Source organism: Dendrobates tinctorius, unplaced genomic scaffold (assembly GCF_039654945.1).
Source record: "Dendrobates tinctorius isolate UK_male_01 unplaced genomic scaffold, ASM3965494v1 ptg000116l, whole genome shotgun sequence".
NCBI classification, from domain to species: domain Eukaryota; kingdom Metazoa; phylum Chordata; class Amphibia; order Anura; family Dendrobatidae; genus Dendrobates; species Dendrobates tinctorius.
The window spans coordinates 49,085,008-49,098,371 of record NW_027361784.1 but is presented as its reverse complement, the minus strand read 5'-3'; positions in this window follow the sequence as shown (position 1 = coordinate 49,098,371).

Here is a 13,364-nt window from a genome sequence, read left to right as displayed (position 1 = left end):
AGTCGTACGAGCACTCCATCTGCAGCTGCCACTGTTGCACACGATGTGTCCCCCTATCGAGCAGCTATTGGAAAGCGTCAGCAGGCTGTGTTGCAGATGATGTGTTTGGGCGACAGACACACCGCCGAGGTGCTGGCCGAGTACTTGAAGCGACAAACTGAGTCATGGCTGGGCAGTGTACATCTTGAGGCAGGCAAGGTAGTTAGTGATAACGGCCGTAATTTTGTGGCAGCCATAGCCCTTTCAAAACTCAGCCACATACCTTGCTTGGCTCACACCTTGAACCTGGTGGTGCAGTGCTTCCTCAAAAATTATCCGGAGTTAACAGCCCTGCTCCAGAAGGTGCGAAGACTGTGCGCGCACATCCGCCGGTCGCCTGTACACTCCGTTCGTATGCAGAAGCTGCAGCGATTGCTCCACCTTCTCAACCACCGCCTCATTATCGACATTGCAACAAGGTGGAACTCCACCCTGCACATGGTGGAGCGGCTGTGCGAGCAGAGGCAGGCCATAATGCATTTGTGGGAGGATACACGGCCAGGCACTTTGAGAGCAGACATGGAGTTGACAGGTGTGCAGTGGTCGAAGCTGAAAGACCTTTGTAAAGTCCTTCAGTGTTTTGAGGAATGCACACAGCTGGTAAGCGCAGACGACGCCATCCTAAGCATGAGCATCCCACTTATGCGTCTGCTCATGCAAACTTTGACGCACCTTAAGGAGCAGGCGTCTGCAGCCAATGTTGATGAGGAGGAAGAGGAGGAGGGAATCCTTGATGACATTCAGCCATTGTCTGCTCAGGGACCTCTCCTGGACGAGGTGGAGGAAGAAGAGGAGGAGGAGGATGATGATGGGGATGATTACTTAGGGGAGGAGGATGCATCTCGTGGGGCAAGTGAAAATGTTGGCGTGGCAAGGTCTGGTACAGGGTTTGTGCGTGACTGGAGGGATGTGGATTTGCCAGAAAGTGCTCCTCCACCCAGCACTCGCAGTGCATCATTGACACCGGGAACATTGGCCCACATGTCAGATTATGCCTTGCGGATCCTAAAAAGGGACCCCCGCATTGCCAAAATGATGAACGATGATGACTACTGGTTGGCCAGCATCCTGGATCCACGCTATAAAGGCAAATTACAAAACATCATGCCACAGGAGAACCTTGACCTAATATTGGCTAATAAACAAGCAACTCTGGTAAATCGGTTGCTTGAGGCATTCCCAGCACACAGCAGCGGTGATGGTTCTCACACGAGCCGTACGGGCCGGGGGCAGCTTGGCAGAGGTGTTCGTGGTGCACACAGCAGAAGTGGCGTTGGAGACAGGGGTTTCATGACAATGTTGTGGACTGATTTTTCAAATACCGCTCACACAACTGGTAATACTGCATCGATGGAAAGTGACAGGAGACAGCAGTTGTCAACTATGGTTACAAACTACTTTTCCTCCCATATCGATGTTCTCCCACACAGGTCATTCCCCTTTGACTATTGGGCCGCTAAACTGGACACCTGGCCTGAATTGGCCCAATATGCCTTACAGGAGCTCGCTTGCCCAGCTGCAAGTGTGCTATCGGAAAGAGTCTTCAGTGCAGCTGGATCAATCCTGACAGAAAAAAGGACCCGTCTGTCAACCCAAAATGTGGATGATCTAACCTTCATTAAAATGAACCACGCATGGGTTTCCAAGGATTTTGTCCCACCTTCCCCTGATGACACATAGGGTGACAGAAAAATGGCTTGCTTTGGTCCACCTCTTCCTGGTACTTCACCTATTTCGCCTTTTGCATCAGCTGAATGTCCAACATCAACATATGCCACTTTCTAAAACTCCCTAACTGTGCTGCCTCCCCCCCCATGGCCGGGGTCACCACCTACCGCACGACACCGTGCGAGTGCCGTTGCCCTGGACAGGTGGGTAGGCCGACTCTTGGGCGCGGGCACTGGCACAGGGTCCCTCATAGTGCAATCAAGTGTCTCTGACGGTGGTGGTGCACACCCGCCGTCAGACACACCGCTGTACTATGAGGGGCCCAGTGCCAGTACCGACGCCCACGAGTGGGCCCCCCTTGCTTGGGCAGGGCCTCAGCATTTGCAATCTTTACCTCTCCCTGCTCCTCCGCTGTGTAATCTGGGCCGTCAAATCCATACTGTGCCTGACACCGTCTGAGCCTGCCTCCTGAGACATATATTTTGAATGTGTACGCTATCCATACATGTTATCCAGGGATACGGTACCCTTTCTAACCTTTGTGCAATCACGTGCAATCCATACTGGGCCTAACACCGTCTGAGCCTGCCTCATGCTGTATAGACATATATTTTGAATGTGTACGCTATCCATACATGTTATCCAGGGATACGGTACCCTTTCTAACCTTTGTGCAATCACGTGCAATCCATACTGGGCCTAACACCGTCTGAGCCTGCCTCCTGAGACATATATTTTGAATGTGTACGCTATCCATACATGTTATCCGGGGATACGGTACCCTTTCTAACCTTTGTGCAATCACGTGCAATCCATACTGGGCCTAACACCGTCTGAGCCTGCCTCCTGAGACATATATTTTGAATGTGTACGCTATCCATACATGTTATCCAGGGATACGGTACCCTTTCTAACCATTGTGCGATCACGTGCAATCCATACTGGGCCTAACACCGTCTGAGCCTGCCTCATGCTGTATAGACATATATTTTGAATGTGTACACTATCCATACATGTTATCCAGGGATACGGTACCCTTTCTAACCTTTGTGCAATCACGTGCAATCCATACTGGGCCTAACACCGTCTGAGCCTGCCTCATGCTGTATAGACATATATTTTGAATGTGTACGCTATCCATACATGTTATCTGGGGATATGGTACCCTTTCTAACCTTTGTGCAATCACGTGCAATCCATACTGGGCCTAACACCGTCTGAGCCTGCCTCATGCTGTATAGACATATATTTTGAATGTGTACGCTATCCATACATGTTATCCAGGGATACGGTACCCTTTCTAACCTTTGTGCAATCATGTGCAATCCATACTGGGCCTAACACCGTCTGAGCCTGCCTCATGATGTATAGACATATATTTTGAATGTGTACGCTATCCATACATGTTATCCAGGGATACGGTACCCTTTCTAACCTTTGTGCAATCACGTGCAATCCATACTGGGCCTAACACCGTCTGAGCCTGCCTCCTGAGACATATATTTTGAATGTGTACGCTATCCATACATGTTATCCAGGGATACGGTACCCTTTCTAACCTTTGTGCAATCACGTGCAATCCATACTGGGCCTAACACCGTCTGAGCCTGCCTCATGCTGTATAGACATATATTTTGAATGTGTACGCTATCCATACATGTTATCCGGGGATACGGTACCCTTTCTAACCTTTGTGCAATCACGTGCAATCCATACTGGGCCTAACACCGTCTGAGCCTGCCTCCTGAGACATATATTTTGAATGTGTACGCTATCCATACATGTTATCCGGGGATACGGTACCCTTTCTAACCTTTGTGCAATCACGTGTAATCCATACTGGGCGTGAGAACGGCTGGCGAGCTGTTAAGCAAGCTACAGCACCTGTCCAGACAAGTACAGGGATTCCCTAGCGAGGAGACTTATTTGATTGTTTTCAAAGTTGGGACAGCAATTTTTGGGGAGCACTATACTCTGGAGAATGATAGATGGGGCCCACCATACACTGGAACATTCCAAAGGTGGACATCAGACACTGGAGCAGCATTTACAGGGCCCATTATACACTAGAGCATTAGAAATGGGGCCCATTATGTTTGGAGCATTATTTGGGCCCATAAGACAGTGGAGCTTCATCCATGGGGACCAACATATACTGTAGCATTATGTGGAGCTCATCATATACTGTTTCAAACATTATATGGGACCAATGATTCTGTATGGAGAAATAGATGGGCCTCGTCATGAGATGTAAAAAGTGAGGTATTTTTCATTGGACTATACCGCTATTTCTCTGCCGTATCGGAGCATGATGAGTTGTGGTATGTGTTAAAGGGGCGCTCTTTCGCCCAGGGCACATGAAAACCTGGAGCCAGCCCTCCCCCCCCCACAGTTTGTAGCCAAATAACCCCCATTTTTCAGTGCGTCACTTGTATTATGAAGTTAATTAAGGTTGACAAGCTTAAGAAAGAAGAATTGATGCTTTTGGCATTCAAATGGGCACTGTAGGTGTGTTTCCTGTCCTCCTCTCACTGCCAACTTTTATTCCCCATTGACTTACATTGGGTTTCGTGTTTCGGGATGACCCCGACTTTTCCCTATAATCGGACGATCTTGCTCGACCCGACTTTTGGAAAAGTCGGGTTTCACGAAACGAAACGCGACCCTAAAAAACCAAAAGTCGCTCAACTCTAAAGGTGACATCAACCCCACAAATATGAACCCCGCTTGCCACCGCAACAGGGCAAGTGGTAAAAGCTGGACAAAGCACCACATATTGGCACGCTCAGGGGTCACGATGTCTGTCAGAGCCCAAAGGGTTCATCAATGGGCGTATTATGGTGACAAACCTCCTCACTAACAAATGTTTGACTTGTTGCATTTGGTCCAAAAATGGTTGCAGCAGGAGTCCTCCACTCCAGCCCAGATGGTCGAGCTAGTCATCATGGACCGATTTATTCTCTCCCAAGGCCGGTGCATACCTGGGTTGCCCAAGGAGACCCTTAGAATGTGGATGACCTGGTTGGCCTTGTAGAAAGATACCAGGTGGTCGTGGGGTCCCTGAGGAAGCCAGGGGGTGGTACATCTCCATACTGGGATTCCCAGTGGGAGCCCGAGTCCGAGTCCCAAAGGAGGGGTTACAGAGCCACCACTGGGGGAGTCCAAGGTTTCATTGAGCCGCTGATGGGCCTTTGAAAATGTGACTGTGATTGATGGGGTTGCTCAAGAGCCGAGGGCTGACACCAAGTACCCACACTTTGCAGTCAATAGTGAATTGCTATATAGAGTGACCACATTGAGGGGAGGTGAAATAGTGGAGCAGCTGTTGATTCCAGGTCCCTACCAGTGGAGGGTTCTAGACATGGCCCATTTGCATGTTTTGGGGGGACATCTGGGGGTGGAGAAAATGCAGGAGAGAATACTGCAGAGGATCTATTGGATGGGATGTTATCAGGAGATCCGTAATTATTGTAGGTCCGGCCCCACCTGCCAGATAATCGATCCCTCTGCGCACTTCCAAAGTCCTCTAGTCCCGTTACCGGTAATAGAGATCCCATTTGAGCAAATTACCATGGACCATGGTCCGTTAGTTAAGTCGGCACAAGGGCACCAATAAATCCTAGTGATAAAGGACTATGCGACCAAGTAACCTGAAGCAGTACCCTTAAGGAACTCTTTGGCTAAGAGTATCGCCCAGGAACTTGTCCATATTTTTGCTAAGACGAGCCTGCCGAAGGAGATTCTGACAGACCAGGGAACCCCCTTCTTGAGCAAGGTTATGAAAGAACTCTGTAGGGATCTCCAGATTGCCCAGCTGTGAACCTCAGTGTATCATCCACAGACCGGCAGCCTAGTAGAGAGCTTCAATAAAACCCTGAAAGCCATTCTCAAAAAAGTAATTGAGAAGGACGGACAAGACTGGGACTACCTGCTTCCATTTCTGCTCTTCTTCATCAGGGAAGTTCTCCAGGCCTCTATTGGCTTCTCGTCATTTGAGCTCCTGTATGGTCGACATCTGCGAGGGCTCCTGGACATCGCCAAAGAAATGTGGGAAGCTGAAGTCACACCACACAGGAGCATAATAGAGCATGTCACCCAGCTGCAGGAGAGATTGGCGAAAGTGATGCCTATTTGTCACAGTCCAATTATTGGATCTGTGTCAGATTCTGGATTCCCTCATTTAAACCTTTTTTTTCCATTCAGGCCTTTGGGGCCTTAATATGAGTTTTTGCCCCCGGTGGCCACAAGTGTGATTACATGTCTGATAGTTTTCTTTGCTTTACCTTTTGACCCCGGTGGTCACTGGGGTTATTACATGTCTTTGGTTTCTCAGCTGATGGTGACCACTCCTTTCCTTTATAAGGTCAACTGATGTATCAGCTGGGGTTTGTAATAGCAGGTCCATTGTGGATTCCAACCACGGTGAAGTTAGCAGCTGGCTCTGAGGTGTTTAGCCACTGCTGAAAGCTGATCTGGTGCTGAACTCTGCTGCCCTTGTTTGCAGCAGAGAAAGATGGTGAAGGGAGCAGCTGGCTCTTAGGTGTCAAGCCACTGCTGAAAGCTAATTCGGTGATGAACTCTGCTGCTCAGTGACTGCAGCAGAGAAAGAAAAGTCTTTTGTTGTTTTCCCCCATTTGGTATTTTTCTCCTTCGTGTGTATTAGTGCAGCTGTGGGACTAGTGTCCGCACTATCCAGTTCCCTAGTAAGGGGTAGGTGCAGGGATAGTGAGGGATTCAGGTATCCTGCTCGGCGACAGGTGAAGAGCCTGTTTAGGGAATGTTAGGAATGTTCAGGGACACTGCCTCAGGGGAGTGCAGGAGGTCTCTACGTCCCCGTTCCCTATTGCAGGGCCCACCGTTGTAACTGTTTCCTGGGGTTCCCCTTTTGCCTTGTTTCAGTTACCGACCTGCAAGTCGTTTCACACAGGACAGGGACACGTGACAGTCTTGTTGTTTCAGTTACCAACCTGTGGGTCGTGTCACACAGGACAGGTATACGTGACACTATTGTGAAGGAGCATCTTCTGGCACAGGAAAGGGTGTATAACTGATCAGCAAGGCTGAGGCAGTTCTTGCCAGGGGAAAGCATGCTAGAGCTTATCCCCACGGTGGAGAGCATGTTCCTAGCCAAGTGGCAAGACCCATACGAGGTGGTGGAAAAACTGAGCGAAGTTAATTATAAGGTACACCAGCCGGGGCGAAGGAAACCGCACCAGGTCCATCATGTAAACTTGCTAAAACTCTGGAGAGACCGAGAATCGCTGGACACCTCTTGCCTGGGAGCCAGTCCCAAAGTCACCGTGGATGATGTCACCATTGCAGAGATTCTGACGCCAGCCCAGAGGCAACAGTGTCAGGAGCTGTTGCAGCGGAACCGGGATCTATTCTGAGAGTTCCCAAGGCATACGCAGGTGAGCAAGCATGACGTGTTGACAGAACCGCACGTAAGGATGAACCTCAAGCCTTATAGAATTCTGGAAGCATGGAGAGAGGTGATATCCAGTGAGGTCAAGAGGATGCTAGACCTCGGAAGATAGAGGAGTCAAAAAGTGGATGGTCAAGTCTTATCGTCCTCGAACCGAAGCCTGGCGGTGAGTGGCGGTTCTGCAACGACTACTGCAAGCTGAATGAAGTCTCTAGTTTTGATGCCTACCCGATGCCTCATATGAAGGAACTCATTGAGGGACTTGGACTCACAAGGTATATTACAACCCTTTACCTGATGAAGGGCTATTGGCAGATCCCCATGTCCCAGAGTGCCTTGATGCCTGATGGGTATTTTCAATTCACCAGGATGCCATTCAGTCGATAGGGGGTCCTGGCCACCTTCCATAGGGCGATGGATCAGGTCCTCCTGGCTCTGTATAAGAAGTATGCCTCAGCGTACCTCAATGACATAGTGGTTTTTAGCCCTGACTGGGCTAGTCATCTACCAAAAGTACTGGTGGTTCTGGATGCTTTAAGGAATGTGGGATTCATGATAAATTTGAAAAAATGTGCCTTAGGGAAGGAAGAGGCCAAGTACCTAGACTACGTCATTGGGAGAGGTGAAATTAAGCCACAAATCAACAAGATCGAGGTGACCCAAGAGTGGCCGCAACCGCTTTCCACGAAGCAAGTGAGGGCATTTCTTGGAATTGTGGGGTACTATCGGCGATTCATTCCAAAGTTTGCTATGGTCACCACGCCATTGGCAGATCTTCTTAAAGGCACCAAATCAATGATAGTTAAATGATCTGATGACACAGAGATAGTGTTCCAGGGACTGAAGATTGCTCTGTGTAAGCATCCGGTTCAGGTGGTCCAGTTTGTGGTCCAGAAGGATGCGTCAGAAGTTGGCTTGGGAGCTGTGCTGTCTCACGTAGTAAATGGAGAAGAACATCCAATCCTGTATTTGAGCTGGAAGCTTTCGTCATGCGAAAAGAACTACACTATCATCGAGAAGTGTCTGGCCATAAAATGTGCCATGGATACATTGAGGTACTATCTAGATGCCCTCTTCCGAATTCCCTGTTTGGAGACTGTCACGTAGACTGCTTTCCTACCTGATCTAGAAATCCATGTTTCCTTTCAGCATAGTATGTGCTGAAGGAGTTAAGCGGCCATGTTATGGGCAGGTTTTTAGGTGAGTTGAGTAGGTAAGAGATGGGTGGGATGCCTACTCACCATATCTCCACCTCAAGGTTGTGGCTGGGGAAATAAATGTCCAGCCAGTTTTTTTTTCCTGTGGTCTGTGTTGTGTAGAGGCAAGCAAGCCCTAGGCTGATGCCCCTGAGAGAGCTGACATCTGTGTTGACCCAGGAGTGCTGGACAGGACTGTTTATTAACTTTTTGTTTCCTTTTGAGCCAGCAAGGCTGTTTTTTTTCCTGTTACCATATACAGTGGGGAAAAAAAGTATTTAGTCAGTCAGCAATAGTGCAAGTTCCACCACTTAAAAAGATGAGAGGCGTCTGTAATTTACATCATAGGTAGACCTCAACTATGGGAGACAAACTGAGAAAAAAAAATCCAGAAAATCACATTGTCTGTTTTTTTTTCATTTTATTTGCATATTATGGTGGAAAATAAGTATTTGGTCAGAAACAAAATTTCATCTCAATACTTTGTGATATATCCTTTGTTGGCAATGACAGAGGTCAAACGTTTTCTGTAAGTCTTCACAAGGTTGCCACACACTGTTGTTGGTATGTTGGCCCATTCCTCCAAGCAGATCTCCTCTAGAGCAGTGATGTTTTTGGCTTTTCGCTTGGCAACACGGACTTTCAACTCCCTCCAAAGGTTTTCTATAGGGTTGAGATCTGGAGACTGGCTAGGCCACTCCAGGACCTTGAAATGCTTCTTACGAAGCCACTCCTTCGTTGCCCTGGCGGTGTGCTTTGGATCATTGTCATGTTGAAAGACCCAGCCACGTTTCATCTTCAATGCCCTTGCTGATGGAAGGAGGTTTGCACTCAAAATCTCAAGATACATGGCCCCATTCATTCTTTCATGTACCCGGATCAGTCGTCCTGGCCCCTTTGCAGAGAAACAGCCCCAAAGCATGATGTTTCCACCACCATGCTTTACAGTAGGTATGGTGTTTGACGGATGCAACTCAGTATTCTTTTTCCTCCAAACACGACAAGTTGTGTTTCTACCAAACAGTTCCAGTTTGGTTTCATCAGACCATAGGACATTCTCCCAAAACTCCTCTGGATCATCCAAATGCTCTCTAGCAAACTTCAGACGGGCCCGGACATGTACAGGCTTACGCAGTGGGACACGTCTGGCACTGCAGGATCTGAGTCCATGGTGGCGTAGTGTGTTACTTATGGTAGGCCTTGTTACATTGGTCCCAGCTCTCTGCAATTCATTCACTAGGTCCCCCCCGCATGGTTCTGGGATTTTTGCTCACCGTTCTTGTGATCATTCTGACCCCACGGGGTGGGATTTTGCGTGGAGCACCAGATCGAGGGAGATTATCAGTGGTCTTGTATGTCTTCCATTTTCTAATTATTGCTCCCACAGTTGATTTCTTCACTCCAAGCTGGTTGGCTATTGCAGATTCAGTCTTCCCTGCCTGGTGCAGGGCTACAATTTTGTTTCTGGTGTCCTTTGACAGCTCTTTGGTCTTCACCATAGTGGAGTTTGGAGTCAGACTGTTTGAGGGTGTGCACAGGTGTCTTTTTATACTGATAACAAGTTTAAACAGGTGCCATTACTACAGGTAATGAGTGGAGGAAAGAGGAGAATCTTAAAGAAGAAGTTACAGGTCTGTGAGAGCCAGAAATCTTGATTGCTTGTTTCTGACCAAATACTTATTTTCCACCATAATATGCAAATAAAATGAAAAAAAAACAGACAATGTGATTTTCTGGATTTTTTTTCTCAGTTTGTCTCCCATAGTTGAGGTCTACCTATGATGTAAATTACAGACGCCTCTCATCTTTTTAAGTGGTGGAACTTGCACTATTGCTGACTGACTAAATACTTTTTTTCCCCACTGTATATATACCCCTCAGCCCACTGATATATGTATTGTATATGATTACGGTAAAGTAACACGGGCGCTACCTATCCAAAAAACTCAGGTGCAGCTAGTGAAGAGACAGGACTGTGTCGGCTCCTGTTATAAAGTCTGAGCGAACCGTATATTTGTGTGATTCACCGGGAAATAAATACTTAACAGCAGTTATACGTACTTACTTAAAAATGAAGTTGTTGTAGAATATTCTGCGTAAGTTGAGGTTTACGTGGTAAGTAGTTTGCAGGTTATCTGATGGGGGAGATCTGGTTTTTGATAGCTGCTGATGCTATTGGAACAATGATATATTAAGGTACCAATAAAACATACAAAAGGTCGCACCACTCCCTGCATGTCCACCATACTCACTGGTTGTATCTTAACGTTTATATTCTCTTCGGGGTGTTCCCTTTATGGTGGATCAATTGATACAATACTAAATATGAAGAGAATTTCAATTACTAACAGTGACCACAACCTTGATATTCAGTCCCAGTTCCTGGGGTACAAATGCACTTACTTGTGCTAGATTTGTTATGCTACCCAGGTGTAAATCCTGATAGACTCTCTATAATGGTCTTTGTTGGCTTTATTTAGAGCCGGTGCAGGGACGATATCCACTGTTGAAAAAAATGACAAAGTGCTGGGTAAGGAGGGATCCACTAAACCCACTAATAGTGCTAGCGTTCCAGTAGCCAGTTAGTCCTCGTTGGTTTGTGCCTCTCGTGCACCTGTCCTCCTCCCTGCCTGTGACGTTTGTTATGTTTTACATGTATAAGAGCCCCATAGGTTGGTCGCTTTGTGTGTTGATTGTGTGGGCTCATGTTGTATGCAGGAGGCTATGTGGAGGCTCATACCGTATATAGTGGGATGTCAGCATACTTAATTCTGCTCAATATTAAGTCATACAATTATATATTTTTTATATTATCAGCCTATTGGTTCAGCCTACACAGTAGTCAATGTCCCTCATGTGGTCTCTGGGGAAAATTAATCTCCCACCCATGCTCTATTTTGTATAGTGCTGTACATAAGGGAAAAATTGCCTCCGACCCTCTTCATCCGTTCTGCTACTCCTAAGATTCATGTGTGCCAAGTTCTTGCTTCCCACGTACCTTCCTTCTAGCTGCATCAATGCCAAGAGACCGTGTGGCCAACCGGACCTAAGGCTTAGAGCATACCTGGGCAAAGTGTGGCCCGCGGGCCACATACGGCCCTCTGGCTGTCTCAGTGTAGCCTGCAGACCGAGACAGCCATGGAGCTGGAAACCAGAGGTCCTCAGGCCGCACAATGCCCGCCCGTCCACTCGCTATCTCCATCTGTGCACTGACTTCATTGGTGGTGGAGGGGCCTCCGGCCACTTCCTCCACCAATCAGCATGTGAAACAGCTGATGCGATGATGTCATTTCATTGCGTCAGCTGTGTACAGTAATGTGGAAAGTGAGTGCACCGAAGGCAGGGAGAGAGGGAGGGAGAGAAGCAGAGCGCTGGCGAAAGGGACCGAGGTTTGTGGTGTTCTGTTTTTCAAGTGTATGGGATGTTCGGGTGTGCATGGGGAGGCTATGGGAGTGTCATCCTGCACATGGGGAGGCAACAGGGTTGCTCATCACTGGTTTTCACAACCATCACTGATTGTGGAAACTTCACACTAGACCTCCAGCAGCTTGGATTGTCTGTCTCTCCACTCTTCCTCCAGTCTCTGGGACCATGATTTCCAAGGTCTAGTGAGAAGTCTCCACAATCAGTGATGGTTTGGGGAGCCATGTCATCTGCTGGTGTAGGTCCACTGTGTTTTATGAAGACCAAAGTCAGCGCAGCCATTTACCAGGAAATTTTAGAGCACTTCATGCTTCCCTCTGCCGACTAGCTTTCTGGAGATGGAAATGTCATTCTCCATCAGAACTTGGCAACTGTCCACACTACCAAAAGTACCAATACCTGGTGTACACACAACAGTATCACTGTGCTTGAGTGGCAGCAAACTCGCCTGACCTTAACCCCATAGAGAATCTATGGAGTATTGTCAAGAGGAAGATGAGAGACACCAGACCCAACAATGCAGATGAGCTGAAGGCTGCTATCAAAGCCACCTGGGCTTCCATAACCCCTCAGCAGTGCCACAGGCTGATCGCCTCCATGCCACGCCGCATTGATGCAGTAATTGATGCAAAAGGATCCCCGACCAAGTATTGAGTGCATTTACTGAACATACATTTCAGTAGGACAACATTTCGGATTTTAAAATAATTTTTTCAAGCTGGTGTTATACAGTATTCTAATTTACTGAGATAATGACTTTTGGGTTTTCATTGGCTGTAAGCCATAATCATCATTAACAGAAATAAACATGTAAAATAGATCACTCTGTGTGTAATGACTCTATAGAATAGAGGAGAGTCACTTTTTGTATTGAAGAACTGAAATAAATTAACTTTTAAATTAACTGTATATAGGGAGGCTGTGTGGGTCTCATGCAGTTTATATAGGGAGGCTGTGTGGGGCTCATACTGAATATATAGAGGCTGTGTGGGGATCATGCTGTATATGGGGAGTCTGTGTGTCGTGTTCATGCTGATTATGGAGAGGCTGTGTGGAGCTCATACTGTATATGAGGAGGCTGTGTGGCGCTCATGCTGTATATGGGGAGGCAGTGTGGGGCTCATACTGTATGTTAGGAACGGCGGAACGCACTAAATAAAAATAATAATAAAGTGCGTTCAGCGCTCGGGGTCCACCGTGCAGTAGATCATATGACTGCTGCTAAGTGGTGGCAGGAGCAATATGGCGGAAATGCGCACATGGGTTAAACGTCACCCAGGTGCGCAGAGCAATCTCTGTTAAGTCACAGAGGTGCCAACAAAGACAAATACAATAAGGCTGAGCCTGTTGGAGTCACAGTACTCAGAGTAAATGCACACACGGTATCTGGTGACAGGAGCAGAGCCAAAGACAGCGGAACTGCGTCCATCTAGACCTACCGTGCGTGTGACGTCGCAACTGCGGACGCCAAGGAGGGCTGCAACTGCAGCGCGGCGTGGGACACTGCCGCTAGACGACAAAGCTAGTACGCAAGCACAATGTCGGACGCTAGCAACTGTGGATGTTGTAGTAGTGTCGCGCTAGCGCTGACTCTAAGCTTAGTCTCTGTCCAC